Source organism: Ambystoma mexicanum, chromosome 12, assembly GCF_040938575.1.
Source record: "Ambystoma mexicanum isolate Mex_15411 chromosome 12, UKY_AmexF1_1, whole genome shotgun sequence".
NCBI classification, from domain to species: domain Eukaryota; kingdom Metazoa; phylum Chordata; class Amphibia; order Caudata; family Ambystomatidae; genus Ambystoma; species Ambystoma mexicanum.
Window position 1 is genome coordinate 162,753,909 of NC_090936.1, and position 22,395 is coordinate 162,776,303.

Here is a 22,395-nt window from a genome sequence, read left to right on the forward strand (position 1 = left end):
GGAGAAAAGCCTACCTAACGGCCATCGAAGAATTATGGACTTGGGGCCAAGTTGATAGCCTTTCAATCAGCAGACCTTGGTAACAATCCCGGCTTTGGTACTCATGCCACAAATTGTGCGATTCTAGTCGAATTGCTTAATTTTCTTGTGAGTTAATAACTAAAAATCAGTGTACCAAAATGACATGGTCGCATTCCATTCTGGTGCATGCAGTCCTGTCTCAACTGACCTGCTATACTTTTCATATGTACAATTTGTCTCACAATGTCTTTCTATAAAGCGGTTTGCAGCACTTTAGTCACATCACTTGCCTCCAATAAAAAAAATATACATATATATTCTTGCAGACAAATTATTTTAGTTTTAACCGTTGGAGGTGCGGTTTGGAATGTGGGAGAAAAATCACCCAGAACAAAGAAAACATGATGTAGTTTCTAATGGAGTTAATATTTGTTCAACTGTTGCTTTCTTTTGTAAAGCTGTACATTCATTTTACATTCTTATACCGGCAATCTGCAATGTTGAAAACAAAATGTGCTCTTAATATTCCATACGGTTTAAAGATGACTTGAAGGCTGTACAAAATGTAAAATCCATGTTTGAGCGATTTCCCCTTCTGATTTATCAAACAAAAAAATTTGTACACATTGTTGAAGACATTTTCCTAATTAGGCTGCCCTCCGTTTTGTGAATATTATTCCGTTCCTGGAATAGGGAGCTACATATGAAGCAAAAACAGCAGACTACAGATGCATTCTAGCATCCAGGATAACATGTGAAAGGGGTCATTTTCTTTTCCCTTACAGCAGCAAGTTTACATATCTAGAAATATTGTGACTCCTGTGGCAGTGGGAATACCAGTAGAACCTCACCCTGTAGTCGTATTAGCAGTAACATCTTTGTGATCACCAGTAATACTCCTGCTATTAATATGGGTAAACCGTGGTTTGCTATCTCTGTTGAAGGGAAAATGTTATCACATTCTAAAAATCCAGACTGTTCCTTGTATGTTTTATGTCAGTAAATCATGTTTGTAATCCCAGATCCATTTCTTTAATTATTTCAGTAGGCGTTACACCGTTTCACGCTACCAGCGTGTGTAGAAATAGGAAAACCGGTTGGGGAATTGGGGACCACTTTGGTTTGGAGGATTAAAAATGATGGTGTGATAAAGACTGAAGGGGAAAGATCATATCAAAGGAGACCAAGTTGTGCTTCAAAAGTAAACTTTACATAATATCCTTTTTGCAAGTTGTTAACCTCTTTCTCGTATGCATAGGTAGGACTGATAGCTTTTGTTGGATGTGTGGGCCACTGAGGAAAAGATTAAAAAATAAATATTTACAGAGCAGTCGGATATGGGAGTTTAGGAATTATGTTGAGATATGTGGTCCAATTAACACCGGAGCCGCAAATGCACTGGTCACAATTGTTTTCACCTCTGCTCCGATAGATCACATGCATAATTTTGCCTTTTCCCACTTTCCCACACAGAAACCTCAACCATAGTCCTTTCAATGCTGGATTACACGAACAGAGCACCTGTTGAAGCCACAGTGAATGCAAAGCAGCCTCCAGACTGCTGACCACAACTGGACAAAAGAAAACTCTCACCCACACTCAAAGGTCTTCGCTGACCGCCCCTCAGGCAGATTGCAGTTTAAGGCACACTGCAGTGCTCACTGTGTCTTTCTACGCAGTGCTCGGAGGGTGGGCATCAGAATTTATTCGAAGGAAAATCGCACCTAGCTGCTCATATCCTTCAGATTCAGCAACACTGCACTCCTCCCAATTCCTTGCAACATCCAAAAGCATCACAGAGGCTAATTGTTAACCATTGTGATCTCTGGAACACTCTGCCAAAGTATATCTTTTTCCAGAGGGCCATTGGGTCCTGCAGTGGGCACTCACTGGCTTTTCACCACAGCATATAACATATGACTTCCCTTTTAAGAATAAAATGATCCAAATCACCCATCTGTGTTCAAACAACCTATGAATATATACAAACCAAGAGCAGGCAAATATTTGCAAAAACTAAATCGATCATAAAGAGCCTAAAACAAACAGGCGGCTGATAAACCAGCCATACAACTGCATAGCCGATAGAATACCTATTCTACATGCAGGAAATATCCATGCACCAAATCCTCAGATAATTGGAAGTCACCCAGCGAGATCACCTCACCCTAAGCCAATATTAACCACCTACTAAACTTCCAAGCACACACCCTGACGCATCTTACCACAACATCCTAACACTCTATGCTAACATAATGACTAGGACCACCTGTGAGGGGGTCAGAAATGTGAGGTGCAACTTTGTAAAGAGTTTTCAACTTTAGCCATTTTATAAATGAAAAGGTTGGATACACGACTCTCTATCCCTACCCTGATGAGGATTTCCCTGCCTAAAATTAACTAAAGGAAACACGCTAACAAAAGGACATATGTCACTCACACTTGTACAACTAATAAATCTGGTTAGACAGTGTTCCAATACAGTTCCTAAGGATTTGTACTTCGTGTTAGGGAGAATTTGCAGAAATGTGTTAATTCTTCTCTACCTTAGAGACCCCCAGCTCTTTTGCTGGACTTTAGGACTTTTACATTTCTAAATCTGGAGAGAGTGAGTCATTTTTCCCCACTCTCTCATGTATTTTTTTCTGTGATTTATACTGTTTCTCTTTTGACTTTGGAGTCTGACAAATTCCATAGGCATCATCTTTGTATTGTGAACTTGAAGAGAAGCCTGCTGCAACTACTGGACCGTTGGTTTGCCTGGCGAGGCCCTGCTGCTGTGCTGAGGCTCTGAATTCGTTTCGACTAGAGAAGCCCTGCAAGGACGACTTCTCAGTTTGGGTTGGTGGGACCAAACGACCCCAAAGTGAACTCGTTTGGACATCCTCTCGGAGCTGGCTGTACTTCCGCTGCTGCAACTGAAGTGCCAGGGAGAGGACCACCAAATTGAGTGGATCGCTTTTAAGTCTGACCCGAGCGCCAGGAAGATCTTCCCGACTTCCCTGAAGCAGGACCGAGCAAGCCTGTGCCACCTCAACAGAGTGCTGGACCCCAGATGCGAGGAAAGTCCGAAGAGGTATCTGAGAACCACAGAGTTGCTATTTGCTGTCCGACGTGAGGAGCTTAAACTGCAAAGTGCCGCTGAATTGAAGTTTGCCCATTGCTGTCGCTGACCTTCCCATTGCAGTGCAGGAGTCCCCAGACGTCCTCCCTCTTGTCCCTATGACTCAGACCCAGGAACACGAGGATCTGCAGAGCTGTACAGGAACGGAATCCAGCTGGAACCATTTCTTCTAACCAAAGGTATTGTAAACCTAAGAGGACTTGCCTCTTTTTGTGTAGCCTTACTTGCTCTCATTTGAGACCAGTCTTGGTTGCCCTTGCAGAGCTGCTAACAGCTTTGCCCCTCAAAAGCCTCCCAGCTTGTGGCCCTTCAAACGAATCTTATTTCTACAAACTTTTCTAAAAATATTGTGCAAGACTTTTACTTGCCTGCAAAGCAGGTTTTCAGCTCCCCTAGACTTTGTTCAACTAACCTTGGCTGTCCTGGCTCCCTGAGAGACTCCTCTTACCTCTGACTCTCTTTACCTTTCCCCCAGGAAAGGTTTAAATTTACTTGACATTGGAAGGTTTAAAAAGTACTTACCTGTGTATGAATTATTTGTTAACCTTCGTTTTATTCCCAAATCTATCCTTTGCTCTAAATGCACCAGTGATAAATCAATGTGCAGTGTCCTAGCTATTTAAGTCACCTGAGGGTGTAGGAAGTGTCTGTGTGCCACCCCAATGGGTATCATTTGGTTTAGAGAAACTAAGTGTGTGTTTTTGAAGTGTATTATAATTGTTACATGTTTTGCTCCCTTCTGAAGAAGGCTTATGTAACTGACTGTTAATTTAATAATTGTTTAATCAAGGAACCTTGAGTTTAAGTGTTTGAATAACTGTCACTGTGAAACTGTGTTACAACCCTTCGTCTCGGGAGGATAGCTCAGGGGCAGTGTGCTCGCCTTGGAAGCAAGATTTGTATTTGTATTTATTATATTTTATATAGCGCTTTAATCCAAGGCTCTTTACATGAGGAACAAGAAAATACAACAAGCAATACATGACATTAAATCTAAACCAGAAAAGAGTACAAGGAAAAATTTACATTATTTGAGGTTAATTGCAAATGGAGAGACCAGGGCGAGAGAGGGGGGTATGAGGTGAAGGTAGGGGTGGTTTCAAAGGAGAAAAGGAAGAAAAATAAGCTAATGGGGTGATTGCAAGAGATGGGATTTTAGGGAAGTGTGAAATGAAGGGTAGGAGGTAATAGAGCGGATGGGGAGAGGAAAGCGGTTCCAATGGAAAGGGAGAAGTTGGAAGGAGCGGAAGCGGGAAGGGACACAGGGGGAAGGAGGTGAAGAGAGAAGGAAGTGGTATGGAGAGAGCGAGAAGGAGTATAGAAATTAAGAAGGGAGGATAGGTAGGGAGGGGCAAGACAATAGAGGGCTTTGAAAACGAGGCAGAGGAAGTTGAATTTGAGCAGGGAGTGAATTGGGAGCCATCCTAAAGAGTTAAGAGAAGAGGAGATGGAGTCGTGAGGTGAGAGAAGGCAGAGGGAGCGGATGGCAGAGTGGTAGATGGATTTGAGGGGGGAGAGGTGAGAGAAGGGGAGTCCGAGGAAAAGAGTGGAGCAGTAGAAGTCTGGAGGAGATTAGGAGTTTAGTGGCATGAAAGGGAGTCATGACGCGGAGCAACACAGGTTGGATCCCTGTGTCCGCGCTTAGAAATCTCTGCATATTAAGCATGTTATAAATAAACTATCCTATCATACTGCTCACATTGACCTCTCTTGAGATGAGCCTGGCTGCTCAGCCACACTACCAACCTGTGTAGTACAGACTTTTACCAAAGGTTGGGTTCCTATTGCCAGGAGGTCAAGGTTGCTGTAATCTTCCAAAGGATACTGCACACAATCTTGCCTAACACTTAATCACATGAAGTTCAGTTGCTTCAGTAAGGTAGTAAGTTTCAACTACTCCTCGAATAAGAACTCTCACATTTGTCTTCTCCAAGTAAATAACACTTGTGTCTAGGATAATTTGTCACCACTTTTGGTTTCAGAAACAAATGTTCGAGGGGATTGGGTCCTCCGACGTATTCCATATCTGAGACAGGTAATCACCACAGCTGTGTTGCTTCGGAAAATGTTCTGCGTCCTGCGCCGATGACGTTGATATGCTGTCCTGGAGGGCCTCCGTCGAGCCGACGTCACCAGATGTTCTAAGTAGGACGCACAACGCCCGTAGCCTCAGTTCTGTTTTTTCCGCGAACGTGTTCACTTCGGAGATCTCGGCGTGCCTCAGTTCTTCTGAGTTCTGTTCTTTCAGTTCTTTGAACCTGTTCGTTGTGAAGATTTCCTTGATGTCTTCGTCGTCTTCCACCCTGTGGCTGGGTTTTAAGAAGTGTCGGGACTGCGGGTCCAAGATGTCATTGATGGATTTGCACGCTGCCTGCCTCTGGTGCCTCGGTGAGGACCACAACACGGATGACTGTGTAGATTGCCATTCGCTTACATCAAAGGCCTTGCGGGAGCGTAAGAAGAAGCTTTCTGTCGGTAAGCTAGCCAAGCCCCGGAAGTTGAGATCCACTGGGCTTTCGACTGACGATTCGAGGGGCGACTCTCCGCATTGTCGGCGTAAGTTGGCGTAAGTCTGGGGGGGGTCTTTGTCCAGGAGTAGGTCCCGCCATTCCTCTGCCTCTTCGAGGCACTCTCGGAAGCGCCGGCATGGTCGCCTTCCCCTTCCTTGTCGGAGGACTCCGCCCGTCGGCGGGTAGCGTGTCCCAACAAGCATTCCACTCCTGCGGAATGGGATTCATTTTGGCAGGAGATGATGGCGATTTTTTTCAGTCGCAGGACACCGGTCTGTCCGCGCTGTCGAAAGACGCCGGCCGTGACCGTGCTAGAGACACCGCTCGCACGCCTTCAGGCTCGAGCGGTCGTCGCGATCACCGTGCACCTCCGAGGTCCGGGTTGGACAAGGATGGTCGCTCTAGACGTGCCCGTTCCAGGTCCCGGTCCTCGACGCCCTCGAGACAGTCGGAGCCTGTGAGGTCTTCGACGCTGTATTTCGTTAGCGGCTGAACATATTCCCGAAGGGGAGGAACGGGATGGTTTTCTTGCTATTGTGCAGGATTGCAAGGATGCCATGTGTCAGTCCGTTCAGTCGGGTCTGGACATGGCAGATTGTGTCAGTCGGTCCATGGCGGCAAGCACTGTAATACGCAGGTTTGCGTGGTTGCGGAAGTCGGGGTTTGCTCCTGATGTGCAGGCCCGGCTCCTCAACATGCCCTTTGATGGTGAACATCTTTTTGGCAGCAAGGCTGACGAGAGCCTTGAGAGGTTGCTGTCATGATGCCTACCTCCAAGGAGCCAGGCCGGGCCCAGCAACCCCAGAGGCAGACATCATTTTCCCCAGGGAAGTCTCAGCGGGCCCAAGTCGGGGCCCTTTGGACTCAGTCCTGGCGCCTTAGGCGCCAGGCTCATAGCGGACCCCAGTCCTGGCGCCTTAGGCGCAAGGCTCATAGAAGAGGATATGTGTTTAAGTGCTTGGGTGCACACTTACCTGATGCAGACTTTGCTGCTTCATCCAGGCCCTCTTGAGGCCTGAATGGGACTACTTTACCTGTAGGACTACTTCACCACCCGGGTGTGGTCGGGGAAGGATACATACCTGATTGGTGGAAGGATACATACCAGGAACTTCTTCCAAGGCTATTTAAACCCCACCCGAACAGCCACACATGCTTCGCGTTGTTCTGCACCTAGCAGCTGGACGCTCACCGTGTCGGCTCCTGCATCCTGACTTCAGCCACGCCTGCCAGCACCCTGGAACACCTGCAAGGGGAGAAAGGAAGAGAATAGGATAAGAAAAGCCCTTACCTGCTAAATCTGCATCCCGGAGTCATTTCTCCAAATGCCCTGAAAAGGAAGACATCATTTTAAAGGCATTTTGTTTCGATCGCTGCAGCGCTGCATTTTACTCACCTTTGCAAGGCGCTTCCATCTTCAGCAGCGATCTTCCGGATTCAGCTACGCCCCGGCGCCTAGAGGAAAAAAGACAAGAACAAAGGTGAGAGGGAGAAAAGGAATAAGGAAAGCTCAGTTTCCTTTTAAGTCTTACCTGTTGGATTATTCCCACTGCATTTCGGGTCCTGCCGCTCCCTGGCATCTCCGGACCCCGGCCCCTATGGGGAAAAAAGACAAAGACATTGAATGAGCGAATGCAAAGACATTACCTGAGCGCTCATCCAGAACTGTTTCACTTCGGGTAGGCGCCCTATCTCCGGCACTCCGAACCCCGGCCCCATCTCTGGCACTCCGAACCCCGGCCCCTAAGGGGAAAAAGACATAAGCATTAGCGCTTGCTGCAATTAGACAACGAACATTATTATTAAGCTTGAACTTTTGAACAGAACTTTTACAGCGCCTTACCTGAACAGTCAAGCTTACCTGAACTCCCATCAATCCTCAATCCAGTGAAGTAACTGGGTTTCAACGCGCCCCTGCATCAGAAGCAGGATGGAGAGCTCATCCTTCCAAACCCTAAGGTGAGGCTTCACGGGGAATCGTGGAGGAGGTATCGTGGAGGGTTGGAAGGGAGTGGGAGGCTTGAGCATTGTTCCACAGTTGGTAATACTCCCTTTTCACGCACAGGAGGGTATCCAACGAGCCAGGGAAGCCAGAATAGAGGGGCCCTTCCTGTTCATCTTCAGAGTTCTGCGCCTTCGACGCCGCGCCTTCGACGCTGCGCCTCCGTGGGAACCAGGTGAGCGTTACAGAACGCAAAGCCTTACCACAATATCCCACCTGGGCGCTATGGAGACTTCCGAGACAGATCAGCTGGCCCATCTTTTAGGGGAATTACGGGCAGAAGTGCACTCAGCCCGCCAGGAGACTAATGCTCTCAGAAGGGAACTAATCCTATCCAAGGAAAGAACTGATGATCTGGCCAAAAGGTTATTGCAGGGCCAGGCAGAGCACACTCCTTTACCTGTTTCCGGAGATATTTCTACAACAATGGGTTCGAATAACCCGGTACAAATCAATCTACCTGGACACATGCCTTTGGCCCCGCCGGAATGTTTTGCGGGGGATCCCAAGAAATATGCCGTTTTTATGAACCAATGCCGTTTACACTTTTTATGCAGGCCCGGGGCCTTCCCCAACAACCGGACCAAAGTAGCCTTTGTACTATCTTAACTCAGTGGCTGTGCCTCCGATTGGTCTATTCCATTGGTAAATAAGGATGATCCCATTCTCCGGGATTTCCAGGGCTTGCAGGCCAGCATGGAAAGATTGTTCTCTCGACACTCGCAGGGACAGGCCCTTGACAACGAACTGCTATCCTTACGACAAGGTAATCAGGATCTTTTGTCCTATATCGCCACCTTTAATAGACTAGTTGTGGAAACCGGATGGCCTGAAAATAAAAGGATCACATTGTTTCATCGAGGCCTGCGCGGAGAGCTTAAAGATGTTATAGCTCAGATAGTAGACCCACCCCAGGCCTGCGCAGACTACATAGACTTAGTGGTTCAACTTGATCACAGACTTCAAAATAGAAAAGCAGATCGGCTCAAGTATGAAACCAGAGTACCTATCAAGACCCACGTTAACTCCAAGAGTACTGACGTTTCCGAACCTATGCAAATTGGCAGTGTTAAAGGACCATTAACGCAGAAGGAACGAGAGAGAAGGCGACAAATGCAACTTTGTCTGTATTGCGGAACTTCCGGTCACTTTCTTCAAAGTTGTCCAGTTAAACCACCCAAGAAGGTGGTTGGAGCCACTGATAACGAGTTATTGACACCTGGTTCGGGAAACGACCTAGCCCGACAAGCGTAGGGGTCCGCTTGCCGAGCTTGAAAACAAACTCTTTGACCTCGCATTTTGTCATGCCAATGGTGCTTGTGAACCCAAAACGGCCTCAGCAGTTGCATGCTATAAAAGCATACATAGACAGTGGAGCTATTGGAAATTACATAGACCGTGAATTGGCTTCCAGGATTAAGCTTCCTCTCCGCCCGAAAGTAACCCAAGATGTAATTACTACAGTTGATGGAACCGAAATAGCCTCAGGGCCTGTAACACATTCCACAGTTGAAATCACTCTGGTGGGTCAGGACGGACATCGGGAAGCAATCGTGTTTGATGTGATCAAGGCCCCACAATTTCAAGTACTTCTTGGTATCCCTTGGTTAGAAACACATAATCCGAGAATAGACTGGCGAGCAAAGAAGATAACTTTTCCTGATTGTGAACCAACCTGTTACCCAAGGAATCCAGCTATGGGTCTAGCCTCTGTAACTTCCACCCCTGTACAGCTACCATCTGAATACCAAGAATTCCAAGACGTTTTTCAGAAAGAGCAGGCTAACACCTTACTCACCCATCGATCTTACGATTGCCAAATCGACTTGGTACCCAATGCACAACTACCTTGTAGTAGGATTTATGCTCTTACTGAACCTGCATTTGCGCCAGTATTTGGATCAATACCTGGCCAATGGCTTCATTCGCCCATCAAAGTCACCAGTCTCTTCCGCTTTGTTCTTCGTACCTAAAAAGGAAGGAGACCTTAGGGCCTGTATTGACTACCGCGCCCTAAATCAGATAACGATTAAGAATCGTTACCCTTTGCCCCTGATACCTGAGCTTATCGACCAAGTAAAAGATGCTCGTGTGTACACCAAGCTAGATCTCCGAGGAGCTTACCACCTGGTACGTATAAAAGAGGGCGACGAGTGGAAGACTGCATTCCGCACCAAATTTGGGCTCTTCGAATATCAAGTAATGCCCTTCGGTTTGTGCAACGCACCTGCCGCCTTTCAGTACTTCATGAATGATGTTCTTCGGGAACTTATCGATGTTTGTGTGATCGTTTATATTGACGACATCCTGGTGTATTCCTCCTCAGAATCTGATCACAGAAACCATGTTAGGGCAGTTCTTGAGAAATTGCGCCAGCACAAATTATTTGCCAAGCTCGAAAAATGTGTTTTTCATACCACAGAAGTGGAGTTTCTCGGATTCATCCGGACACCTCAAGGAATCCGAATGGACTCGCGGAAAGTGGACGCCATTCTCAAATGGCCATCTCCTAGCTCTGTGAAGGGAGTGCAAAGCATGCTTGGCTTTGCCAATTTCTATCGAAGGTTCATCCCGGAATTTTCTTGAACTGTTCAACCCATCACAGCTCTCCTAAAGAAAAATAAACGCTTTGAATGGACTCTTGAGGCTGAACAAGCCTTTCAGGACCTGAAAACCAAATTCACCTCTGCACCTGTATTGAAGCACCCGCGCCCAGATCTCCCTTACATCGTGGAAACCGATGCATCCAGTTCGGCCATGGGAGCTGTCCTGTCGCAAAGAGACCCAGAAACTAACCAACTACACCCTGTAGCCTTTGGTCCAGAAAATTCTCTCCACCTGAACTCAATTACGCAATTACCGACAAAGAACTACTGGCTATTAAATCAGCTTTCAAGGCTTGGCGTCACTATCTTCTCGGTGCAAGACACACCATCACCGTAATTACGGACCACAGAAATTTGCAGTATTTAAAGACGGCCAAAGCTCAATCTTCGCGACAACTCCGATGGGCTTTATTCTTTGCGGAATTTGATTTTGTAATTACCTATCGCCCTGGCTGCAAGAATGGTAAGGCAGATGCCTTATCCCGGATATGCATGGAAGAACCCAATTCGAGTTTAGAACCTGTGCCAATCATACCGGAACAAAGAATTCTGGGTTTGACTTCATTGCAAACCATTCAGGACATCCAAGCTCAAGTAAAACAGCTTTTTGACTCTTCTGCCTTACTGGAATGGAGTCAAAAGGGACCTCAATACACCGTTAAGGATGATTTACCCTACTTCCAAGAGCGGTTATTTCTGCCAAGTAAAGAATTGCAGGAACTTGTCATTACCCGTCATCATGAATCATTAATGGAAGGACACCCCAGTATCGCGAAAACAGAAGAAAAGATCAAACGCCACTTCTGGTGGCCTTCTTGGAGAAAAGACATAAAGTCATTTGTGTTGTCTTGCGGAATCTGTGCCCAAAATAAGAGTCAAAAGAAAAGGCCAGCCGGCCTACTTCAACCTTTGGACATTCCACCAGCACCTTGGCACACCTTGTCAATGGACTTTATAACTGACCTGCCTCCTTGTGGTGGTTACAACACGATTCTCGTAATAGTGGATCTATTCTCCAAAATGGCCCATTTTATCCCTTTAAAAGGATTGCCGTCAGCTTCCACCTTGGCCAAGGAATTTTTGGAAAATATAGTGCGGTTACATAGTTTCCCTTCCATATTAGTCTCAGATCGTGGAATTTATCTCCCACTTTTGGAAGAAATGTTGCCAACTAGCACAAATAGACGTGCGGTTATCCACCAGCCACCACCCCCAGACCGGACAAACCGAGAGAACCAATCAGACTCTCGAGCAATATCTGCGGTGCATGTTACACCAATCCGAGTTAAATTGGAAAGACATCCTTTGGATTGCAGAATATGCATACAACAATTCAGTGCATTCTGGAACCAGACAGACTCCTTTTTATACCCTGTATGGTCACCATCCTCGGTCCTCTGACCTAGATCCACCTCTGACCCTGGAGATGCCTGCAGTAAATCATCTACATTCCACAATAACCCAAGCCTTCAAAGAAGCTACAACCCACTTACAGCAAGCCAAGAAAAAGTATAAAGAAAACGCTGATTTGCACCGAAGTAAAACTCCTCCTTACCAAGTAGGAGATCAGGTATGGCTAGCAACTAAACATCTACCCCTCAAGGGTCAGCGAACTTTTAATCCCAGATTCATTGGGCCTTACCCCATCAAAGCTATTATCAACCCAGTAGCCTTTAAACTCGATTTACCATCCAACATGCGGATTCATCCCGTTTTTCACGCATCTCTTCTAAAACCAGTACAACCTGGAACCAGACTGTCTGAGCCCCCAGGCCCTATCCAAATTGATGAAGAATTAGAATTCGAAGTGAAAGACATTTTAGATTCCAAGATAGTTAAGTCGAAACTCTTCTATCTTGTTGATTGGAAAGGATATGGACCTCAGGAAAGATCTTGGGAACCCAGTAACTATGTTCACGCACCACGATTAATTCAACGATTCCATCGAAGATTCCCGCACAAACCAAAACCCCGGGAGGAAAAGACCTTGGGAGGGGCCTTGAGGGGGGGTACTGTCATGATGCCTACCTCCAAGGAGCCAGGCCGGGCCCAGCAACCCCAGAGGCAGACATCATTTTCCCCAGGGAAGTCTCAGCGGGCCCAAGTCGGGGCCCTTTGGACTCAGTCCTGGCGCCTTAGGCGCCGGGCTCATAGCGGACCCCAGTCCTGGCGCCTTAGGCGCCAGGCTCATAGAAGAGGATATGTGTTTAAGTGCTTGGGTGCACACTTACCTGATGCAGACCTTGCTGCTGCATCCAGGCCCTCTTGAGGCCTGAATGGGACTAGTTTACCTGTAGGACTACTCCACCACCCGGGTGTGGTCGGGGAAGGATACATACCTGATTGGTGGAAGGATACATACCAGGAACTTCTTCCAAGGCTATTTAAACCCCACCCGAACAGCCACACATGCTTCGCGTTGTTCTGCACCTAGCAGCTGGACGCTCACCGTGTCAGCTCCTGCATCCTGACTTCAGCCACGCCTGCCAGCACCCTGGAACACCTGCAAGGGGAGAAAGGAAGAGAATAGGAGAAGAAAAGCCCTTACCTGCTAAATCTGCATCCCGGAGTCATTTCTCCAAATGCCCTGAAAAGGAAGACATCATTTTAAAGGCATTTTGTTTCGATCGCTGCAGCGCTGCATTTTACTCACCTTTGCAAGGCGCTTCCATCTTCAGCAGCGATCTTCCGGATTCAGCTACGCCCCGGCGCCTAGAGGAAAAAAGACAAGAACAAAGGTGAGAGGGAGAAAAGGAATAAGGAAAGCTCAGTTTCCTTTTAAGTCTTACCTGTTGGATTATTCCCACTGCATTTCGGGTCCTGCCGCTCCCTGGCATCTCCGGACCCCGGCCCCTATGGGGAAAAAAGACAAAGACATTGAATGAGCGAATGCAAAGACATTACCTGAGCGCTCATCCAGAACTGTTTCACTTCGGGTAGGCGCCCTATCTCCGGCACTCCGAACCCCGGCCCCATCTCTGGCACTCCGAACCCCGGCCCCTAAGGGGAAAAAGACATAAGCATTAGCGCTTGCTGCAATTAGACAACGAACATTATTATTAAGCTTGAACTTTTGAACAGAACTTTTACAGCGCCTTACCTGAACAGTCAAGCTTACCTGAACTCTCCTCAATCCAGTGAAGTAACTGGGTTTCAACGCGCCCCTGCATCAGAAGCAGGATGGAGAGCTCATCCTTCCAAACCCTAAGGTGAGGCTTCACGGGGAATCGTGGAGGAGGTATCGTGGAGGGTTGGAAGGGAGTGGGAGGCTTGAGCATTGTTCCACAGTTGGTAATACTCCCTTTTCACGCACAGGAGGGTATCCAACGAGCCAGGGAAGCCAGAATAGAGGGGCCCTTCCTGTTCATCTTCAGAGTTCTGCGCCTTCGACGCCGCGCCTCCGTGGGAACCAGGTGAGTGTTACAGTTGCAGACCTGCAAAGCTGCAGCAAAGTCGTTGAGCGCTGCAGTTCGCCATCCTCCGCCTTTTCGTCCAAGGGGACAGCAATAGAGGGGAGGTTCCTTTCAACATTACTCATCCTTTGGTAAATCGAGAGGAGCTGCAAGTCAAGGGGCCACTGTAGGAGTGCCAGACGTGGAAAACATGGTACTCGAGGTGCCAAAGCCACTCGGGCAGTTGCCTCTTTGCCCTCAGGCACTGCCGCAGCCGCTTCAGCTCAGTCATGAGGCCATGTCCCATGGTTCGCCGGTTGGGCGAAGACTGGCACAGCATCTTGTAGAGTGGCGTGCCATTACTTCAGATGTGTGGGTTCTGGAGATCATAGCCCACGGCTACTGTCTTCCTTTCTGGCAGAGGCCTTGCGACAATCCACCAGGGAATCTCTTTGAAGAGTCCGGATCCACTCCTTGCGCATTATTTGCGCATCCTATTTTTTGATTTCGAAGAAAGACGGGGGATTGAGACCCATCATGGACTTCCGCGGTTTGAACAAGCTCCTCGGGAAGGACAAGTTCAAGATGGTTACTCTTTCTCAAGTCCTCCAGGCCCTTCAACATCCGGACTGGTTGGTGTCTCTCGACCTCAAGGACGCTTGCTTTCATGTGCCGATCCATCCCAAGCACAAGAAGTACTCGAGGTTCGCGGTTGGCGACTCGCACTTTCAGTTTTCGGGTCCTGCCGTTCCGATTGTCCTCCGGCCGAGGGTATTCACCAAGCTCATGGTGGTGGTGGCAGCGTATCTCAGGAAAGGGGGGGATTCATGTCCAACCCTACCTGGTCGATTGGTTGATCAGGGCGCGCTCTCCCGAGCAAGTCCTGGATCATCTGTCCATCACCTGCCACTCCCTTCACAAGCTGTGCTTCTCCCTCAACTTAAAGAAGTCCCACTTGACGCCAACTCAGCGGCTCCAGTTCGTCGGAGCAGTGCTCGACACGTCCCTGGGGCAGTGTTTTCCTCCCCAGGTGAGGGCTCATCACATTCAGCAGATGGTGCACAAGTTTCAGCATGCCCAGTGTCTCCCAGCGTTCGAGTTCTTGAGGTTGCTCGGCCTCATGGCATCCTGCATTCTTCTGGTGCCAGAGGCCAGGTTGCGAATGAGATCTCTGCAATGGGCTCTCAAGATGCAGTGGTCACAGGTCTCCGGCAGGATGTCGGACCCCGTTCAGGTGCCGCCCTCGGTCGCCCAGGACCTTCTGTGGTGGGCCATCGATGGCAAACTTATGCGGTGGGGGGCTCCATTTTGGCTACCCTGGCCAGAGGTGACGATCGTGACAGACGTATCCCTCACGGGATGGGGAGCTCATGCCAACGAGTTGAGTCAGCGGTCGTTGGTCTCTGTCGGAGTCCAGACTCCATATCAATCTGTTGGAGCCGATGTCCATCAGGCTTGCCCTGAAGGCTTTTCTGCCGACATTTGCGAGGAAAGAATGTCCTTATTCTGACGGACAACACAGTGGCCGTGCACTACCTCAACAAAAAAGGGGGGTGGGGGCAGGGTCACTTCCTCTGCAGGGAGGCGATGCAGCTCGGGTTCTGGGCCATCCAGCAGGAAATTTCGATATCAGCGGTTCATCTGGCCGGAGACGAATACGAGACGGCGGACGCTCTGAGCAGGCAGAGCGCGATCTCTCACGAGTGGGAGCTGGCTCAGGAGATTCTCCTGGAGATCTTCACCCTTTGGGGGACCCCTCAAGTGGATCTCTTCGCCTCCAGTGTCAACCGGAAGTGCGAAGGGTTCTACTCGCTGGAATTTCCTCCTCGAGGAGCCTTAGGAGACGCGTTCGTGGTGGAGTGGTCCTTCCCACTGCTGTACGCGTTTCCTCCAGTCCCCGTCATCCCACAAGTGCTGCAGAGGTTACGCAGGTTCGGTTCCCGGATGATCCTCATTGCTCCGGCATGGGCCCGTAGAACGTGGTACCCGGTCCTTCTCGACTTGTCCATCCACATCTTGGTAAGGAAGAGGAGAGGCTCCATAGGTTGGATCCTAGGAGAGCTTTAAGTTTCTACATTTCGCGCATGTCCCGGGTCAGAGTGGGCGATCAGCTCTTTATAGGTTACGCTGGAAGGTGTTTGGGACAAGCTGTTACTAAGCAGACTTTGTCTAGATGGATTATCTTGGCAATTTCTGAATGTTACCGCTTGGCGGGTAAGGACCCTTCGGTTGGCTTACGGGCCCATTCTACTAGAGGTATGGCTGCCTCTACTGCCCTGCAGAGGGGCGCTCCTATTCAAAACATCTGTGAAGCAGCCACTTGGGCTTCGGTCCATACTTTTGTAAAACACTCCTTTACTCTGCAATTTGATTGGACATTATAAATTTCTATATTCTAAATTCGTTTCCCTCCTCCATACGTTGGTACTGCTTTGGGAGTCTGTCATATATATGGAATGCTTCGGAGGACCCAATCCTCTCTGATAACAAGTTACTCTCTTACCTGGTAACGTTCTTTCGATGGGATGGTCCGACAACGTATTCCATACTGCTCCCTCCCTACCTGCCCCGCTACAGAATTTCTTATGCGATTGCAGCTTACGTTTCCGAAAGGCTTTCTGTGGTCATACTGGGTGACGATTGGTGCCACACGTTCTGGGGGGAAAAAACGACAACTGAGGCTACGGGCGTCGTGCGTCCTACTTATAAAATCCGGTGATGTCGGCTCGACGGAGGCCCGCGAGGACAGCGTATCGACGTCATCGACGCAGGACGCAGACGCCGAAAATTTTCCAAAGCAGCACAGCTGTGGTGATTACCGGTCATAGATACGAAATACGTCGTCGGACCATCCCATCGAAAGAATGTTACCAGGTAAGAGAATAACTTGTTTGTCTCTTCAAACTCCTCCTGGAGGAAGAACAGGTTTCACCTAGTAACAACAAATGTCTTTATCTGGGTGGTCTACCACAGCTTTGCTTTCTGAAGGAATTGTAATTTTTCCTCAACAAGCTTTCACAATTTATCTTGGAATGTCACAAATGAACACAAGTTGTTTCTGTTAGAGCCACAGTTCAGCACTTGTATCAACTACTACTTGGTGTATTCCCTTGCCAGGCCCTGTTCTTTTAGGCACCACTTCTTGCTATATCTGTATATGCGCCTGCCAGTCTGTCTTCACCACAAAGAACAGTAAAGTGCTTCAGTGGTAACTTCCAACTCAAAGGAAAGTTTGCTCAGAGTTTATTGTCCCAATGGATCGTGCATGTTTTTTACGCATACTGTAATGGATCGTAAAAAATAAAAAAAAATAAAACTCCTATGCATCTTATCGTGGTTTTCCTCACATTACACATGCGAAAACAGGTTGGGTGCTGCCATATTGTGTTAATCTTATCCTTTGATGCATTGCCCTAAGTTTAAGTGCCCTTGCAGCAATAAATCATATCACCCACCCCTCCAGCCGACATAACTTGTCCAAACGATATGCTCCACCTATTTTCATGACGTTCGTGGCCATTGTATCCAAACATACTCTGTCCTCACCCACGCCAGAACGTTACCTTATGCAGAACCAGGAAGATAAACACACACCTACTCTTCACAGCACCAACATTTTCTTTCTTTTCACAAATCGGAGAACAAAACAATTATTTCGGAGAAAAAGCAATAGTCTGCAATGTAACCAGTACTTTTATTTTTCACATAACGCTCAAAAGAGAAGATTGTCTATTGAAAACATTGATAGTGTTTCAATAGGAGTTACAGCTAGCGAACATTGCATGCTTCGATTGTTTTTATATAAGTTCCTCTGAAAACACTGATCGTACTAAGCGATTGATTTAATCTGTGTGTTTCATGCCTTCTATGTTCCATTAGTCAGAAGATAAGGAGTCTTATCACTTTCAAACGTAACACTTTCACATCAGCTCGTTTTGTACATAATAAACGCAATCAGGTTGCTCCTTATTGCTGCATGGACAGATTGGTTCCTGCTGATCGTCCCACATAATTGTTAAAGAAGCGCTGTTGATGATTATCCTCCAATGTTGATTGAAGAAGCTATCAGACGGGAGCTGGAAACTCATGTGCAGAACGGTAGAATGTAGCTATGAAAATGAAGCCCCAAAACACAGCAAGTGCAACACGTGGGCGGTTATAGCGCACTTTATTCCTCTTCATTTATTTAATTGTTTTTTTTAATGTATGATGTGCATTCTTTTCATCAAAAGTACATTCGTTCATCACATAGTTATGATGTGCATTCTTTTCATCAAAAAGTAAATCCGTTTATCACATAGTTATCAATTTCACAGCACACATGCAATTTCCAAACACCAAAATATTATATAAAGTTACGCTTGCTTAATTTCAGGGTGTTCCATGCACTTCCGGATTGATTGCATCCGGAACGCATCGCCGATCTCGGCCACAGACAAAGCCTACAAGCCTCCACCTGGCACCCTACCTGGGCCGACCAGCTAACGGCTCTACCACAAGCCTGCTGCCACTTCACCTCTGCCTTGATAAAGACTTTGGTTGAAATGCACGTCACCTTTTTGTTTCACCATTTCTGGCACGCAATGCCAATTATAGATGTTGTATCTGAACACCAATAGGTGGTGTGCAGGGGACTGGCTGTACCGATACTAAAACTTCCCACCCCCTTGAAATGTAAATGTAATGCATATTAAAAGAAAAAGGGGGGGGGGAATTATGTACACTTATACATATGGACCAGTCTACCAGACAAATCCGTGGCATACCATTGTATGGACCAGTTTAATAGACATAATTTTAGTGATGCTCTACAGGGGTCTCTATGAGCTGGAAAAACAGTAATTGCTCCACAATCGGATGCACTATCAGCTAATTAACATCATCTTGGACCAAACCATATACAAGATTTAGGATATCATTTAATATATTTTTTTATTAAATAAATGGTCCATATTCAAACAATCCATGAGTTGAATGTGTCCAAATAGCAGAGTCATGTGCCGACACGTGTTTCAACCGCCACAGGTCTTTCTCGAGGCAAAGCTCTGCTCAGAATAGTGCCCAACATAAGGTTTCATGTGTACATCCACCAGTTTGAATAGGGTCAGACAATACAGGATAAAACATCAAACCATACATTGAAGTATACATTACCCAACCAGAATAACATGTATCAGAATACAGCATCATGTCATCAACAGCACATAGAGGGAAATAAAAAATAAAAATTGGAATCTTCCAATTTCCATACAAAGATTTTTTGGTAAGTCATCTGACACAATATCTAAGTATCAACTGCATATAACATTTATATTTCCATGATTACAATATTGGGTTAATTGCCGCCATCTAGAACCCAGTGTCACCAAGTGAAGGCACCATATCACCGCATCCCTAGAGCCAAACACTTATATAAACACCCAACTTCAAGTGTATAGGAATCAATCCTCTCAAATTATTGTGCTTGTGACATATACTGAATTACTGTAGTCGTGCTGTGCCTTAAAATTATATCTGAGCAATTACCCGTTAGCAAAAGTCCCGCTGATAAATGTTCTCCACTAGTTGTACATAATGTGTCTATTAAATGAGGTCAATGCCCTACAGGAAATGGAAAGAATAATAATAAATGCCATAGTCAAAACTCATGGTCAGTGAAAAATTACTATAATGCCACCAAACATTTAGTAAAGTACAACCACAGATTGTTACCTGCACTTCATAATCGATGGGATCATTCCGGTAAGTCCGATCAATCTGTTGTTCAGCCTGCCATTAATTGGCTGTGCCTGATAAAAAGAACCATTTACTGTGTATGAGAGGTGGAATATACCTGCCCATAAATCCGCATGTAACGTAAAGTGAAAGCAGGTTAACTTACATATTCATCTCTTCAAAATCACCGGTCCATGTTCATGGATAAATCAAGATGCGGTCAACCCGCGTTCCGTGTTAAGTAGGACTCGGGAATATTAAAGAAAAGCACCTTGCGGATAACACGTAGTCACGTGACATCGATTAGTCATGTGACAGCTAAATAAAAGTAAAATATAAACACATCGGCATAAACCATGTATTCTATAATGGTTTACACATAATATGGAACACGCGTTTGCAACCTAATTACTGAGAGAGTACCTATTTGAAAGTTCGAGAGCATTGAAAAAGCGCACCTTACATATAGTCAATCACGTGACATCGATTAGTCATGTGACAACTAAATAAAAGTGAAAAATATAAACACGTCGGCATTAACCATATGTTCTATAATGGTTTGCACATAATATCAAACACGTGCTCGCAACCTTATTATTTACATAGTACCTGTTTGAAAATTCGAGAGCAATGAAAAAGCGCACCTTACATATAGTCAATCACGTGACACAAATCGGTCACATGATAACTACCAGATATAAACAAAATTGTTCCAAATATTCCAAAATCCTACAGGCAAGTATTTTACCCAATACATTGAATTCTCAAATCCAAGTTATATATTGAAGTGACTATTAATATTTATTCAAGTCATACCAGATTTAGTAGATATCGTTATATGAGGACAACAACAGAAGTAAACATTTGATTAAAATGATTAATGAATACTATTGTGTTTAGGCTCTCGGATACAGTGTCAGTGCCTCACTGGTTCACTAGGCTCCAGTTATGATACACATGCATGTCCATACATTAGGTTAAAGTTCACACATTCGCCCGCCCATCTATAAGAAAACATGTAATTCCGTGTCACTATTCAGTCCCAAAGTAGTACAGCGTAACCTGCAAAATAGCACAGGCCTCCAATTGACGTAATAATAACAGATGGTCCCCGCCTCTTGGGTGGCTTCTAGCTTATATAAGACCAATGAATCTGATATCATTAACATTGTCCATTTGGTGGTGTTCTTGCCGATGTATTGAAAGCGGTAATCGTGAATCAAATTTGGTTAAACTAGCAAAGTGTTCTCTAATACGTATTTGTAATTCCCTTATAGTGGAGCCAACATACACTTTACCACAGATGCAAAGTATTGCATACACTATAAATTTAGTTTTACAATTCATAAAATCACGTATTTGAATTGATAGACCATTATGACATGAGAAAGTATCAGATTGTATAACAAACTTGTAAAAGTTACATGTACCACATTTGAAAAATCCCTTTGGTTTAGGGGGTAACCATAATACGGGGTTTACAACACTGGTTTGAGAAGTTAAAAAAGGACACAAATATTCTTTAAGTGTACGGTTACGCTTAAAGATGACCTTAGGTTTATCAGCTATATACGGCAATAACTCAGAGTCAAGTTGGAGTAAATGCCAATGTTTAGCTAATAGCCGATATAACATGTTAGAGTTTTGCACGTACTTAGTAATAATTCTCACATCTGAAAACCCAGTAACCTGAATATTCTCATGTGGTGACATTTCCTCTCGTGATAAGCTCCTCGCTCTTCTGATGCCATTTTGAATGCTACAATTCGAATAACTCTTTTATTGAACCTTTGCTGAATTAGTCCTACCTCATTTTCAAAATCAAACTTATCACTACAATTCCGACGAGCTCGATAAAACTCTCCAAAAGGATTATTTTCTATAACTGATTTTTTATGACTAGTAGCATACAAAATAGAGATTACTGCCGTAGATTTTCTAAATGTTTGTCTGTATTTGAGAATTTGAAATACTAATAACGAGATCCAAAAATTCCATTCTGTCTGTACTCACATGCCCCACGAATTCAATGCCAAAATTATTATTGTTAAGATATTCTGTAAATTGGTGAAACCGGTCTGAAGAACCATTCCAAATCAGTAGTACATCATCAATATATCTCTTCCATACAACAATATGATCACTAAACTGATGTGAGTTATAGATGTGATGGCACTCAAAATATCCCATGAAAAGGTTTGTCAATGAAGGGGCATACTTAGCTCCCATGGCTACCCCTCGAGTCTGCACATAATATTGTCCATTAAATAAGAACTGATTGTGTTGTAGTGTGAAAGCTAAAAATTCCTTAATCATAGATATATGATCTGCATAGGAAGCTGAGTAGTTCCTGAAAGAAAAATCAATGGTGTCAAGTGCTAACTTGTGTTGAATGGAAGTATACAGAGATTTGACATCGTAAATTGCTAACATGTAACTGTCACTGCCATTTAAGATTTAGTTCCCGTATTGCCTGCCTACTTACGAGATACTACTCATACCTTACAGATCTTATCCTCTATAAAATGGAGTGACAGTTACATGTTAGCAACTTACGATGTGAAATCTCTGTATACTTCCATTCAACACAAGTTAGCACTTGACACCATTGATTTTTCTTTCAGGAACTACTCGGCTTCCTATGCAGATCATATATCTATGATTAAGGAATTTTTAGCTTTCACACTACAACACAATCAGTTCCTATTTAATGGACAATATTATGTGCAGACTCGAGGGGTAGCCATGGGAGCGAAGTATGCCCCTTCATTGGCAAACCTTTTCATGGGATATTTTGAGTGCCATCACATCTATAATTCACATCAGTTTAGTGATCATATTGTTATATGGAAGAGATATATTGATGATGTACTACTGATTTGGAATGGTTCTTCAGACCGGTTCCACCAATTTACAGAATATCTTAACAATAATAATTTTGGCATTGAATTCGTGGGGTATGTGAGTACAGACAGAATGGAATTTTTGGATCTCGTTATTAGTATTTCAAATTCTCAAATACAGA

The 22,395-nt window shown here is 45.5% G+C and overlaps 1 protein-coding gene across 9 annotated transcripts in view; it reads left to right on the forward strand.

Moving 5' to 3' along the window:
- Positions 1-22,395, forward strand: part of CNOT2 (CCR4-NOT transcription complex subunit 2) — a 1,422,938-nt gene that overhangs the window by 338,089 nt on the left and 1,062,454 nt on the right. The window lies entirely within an intron of this gene.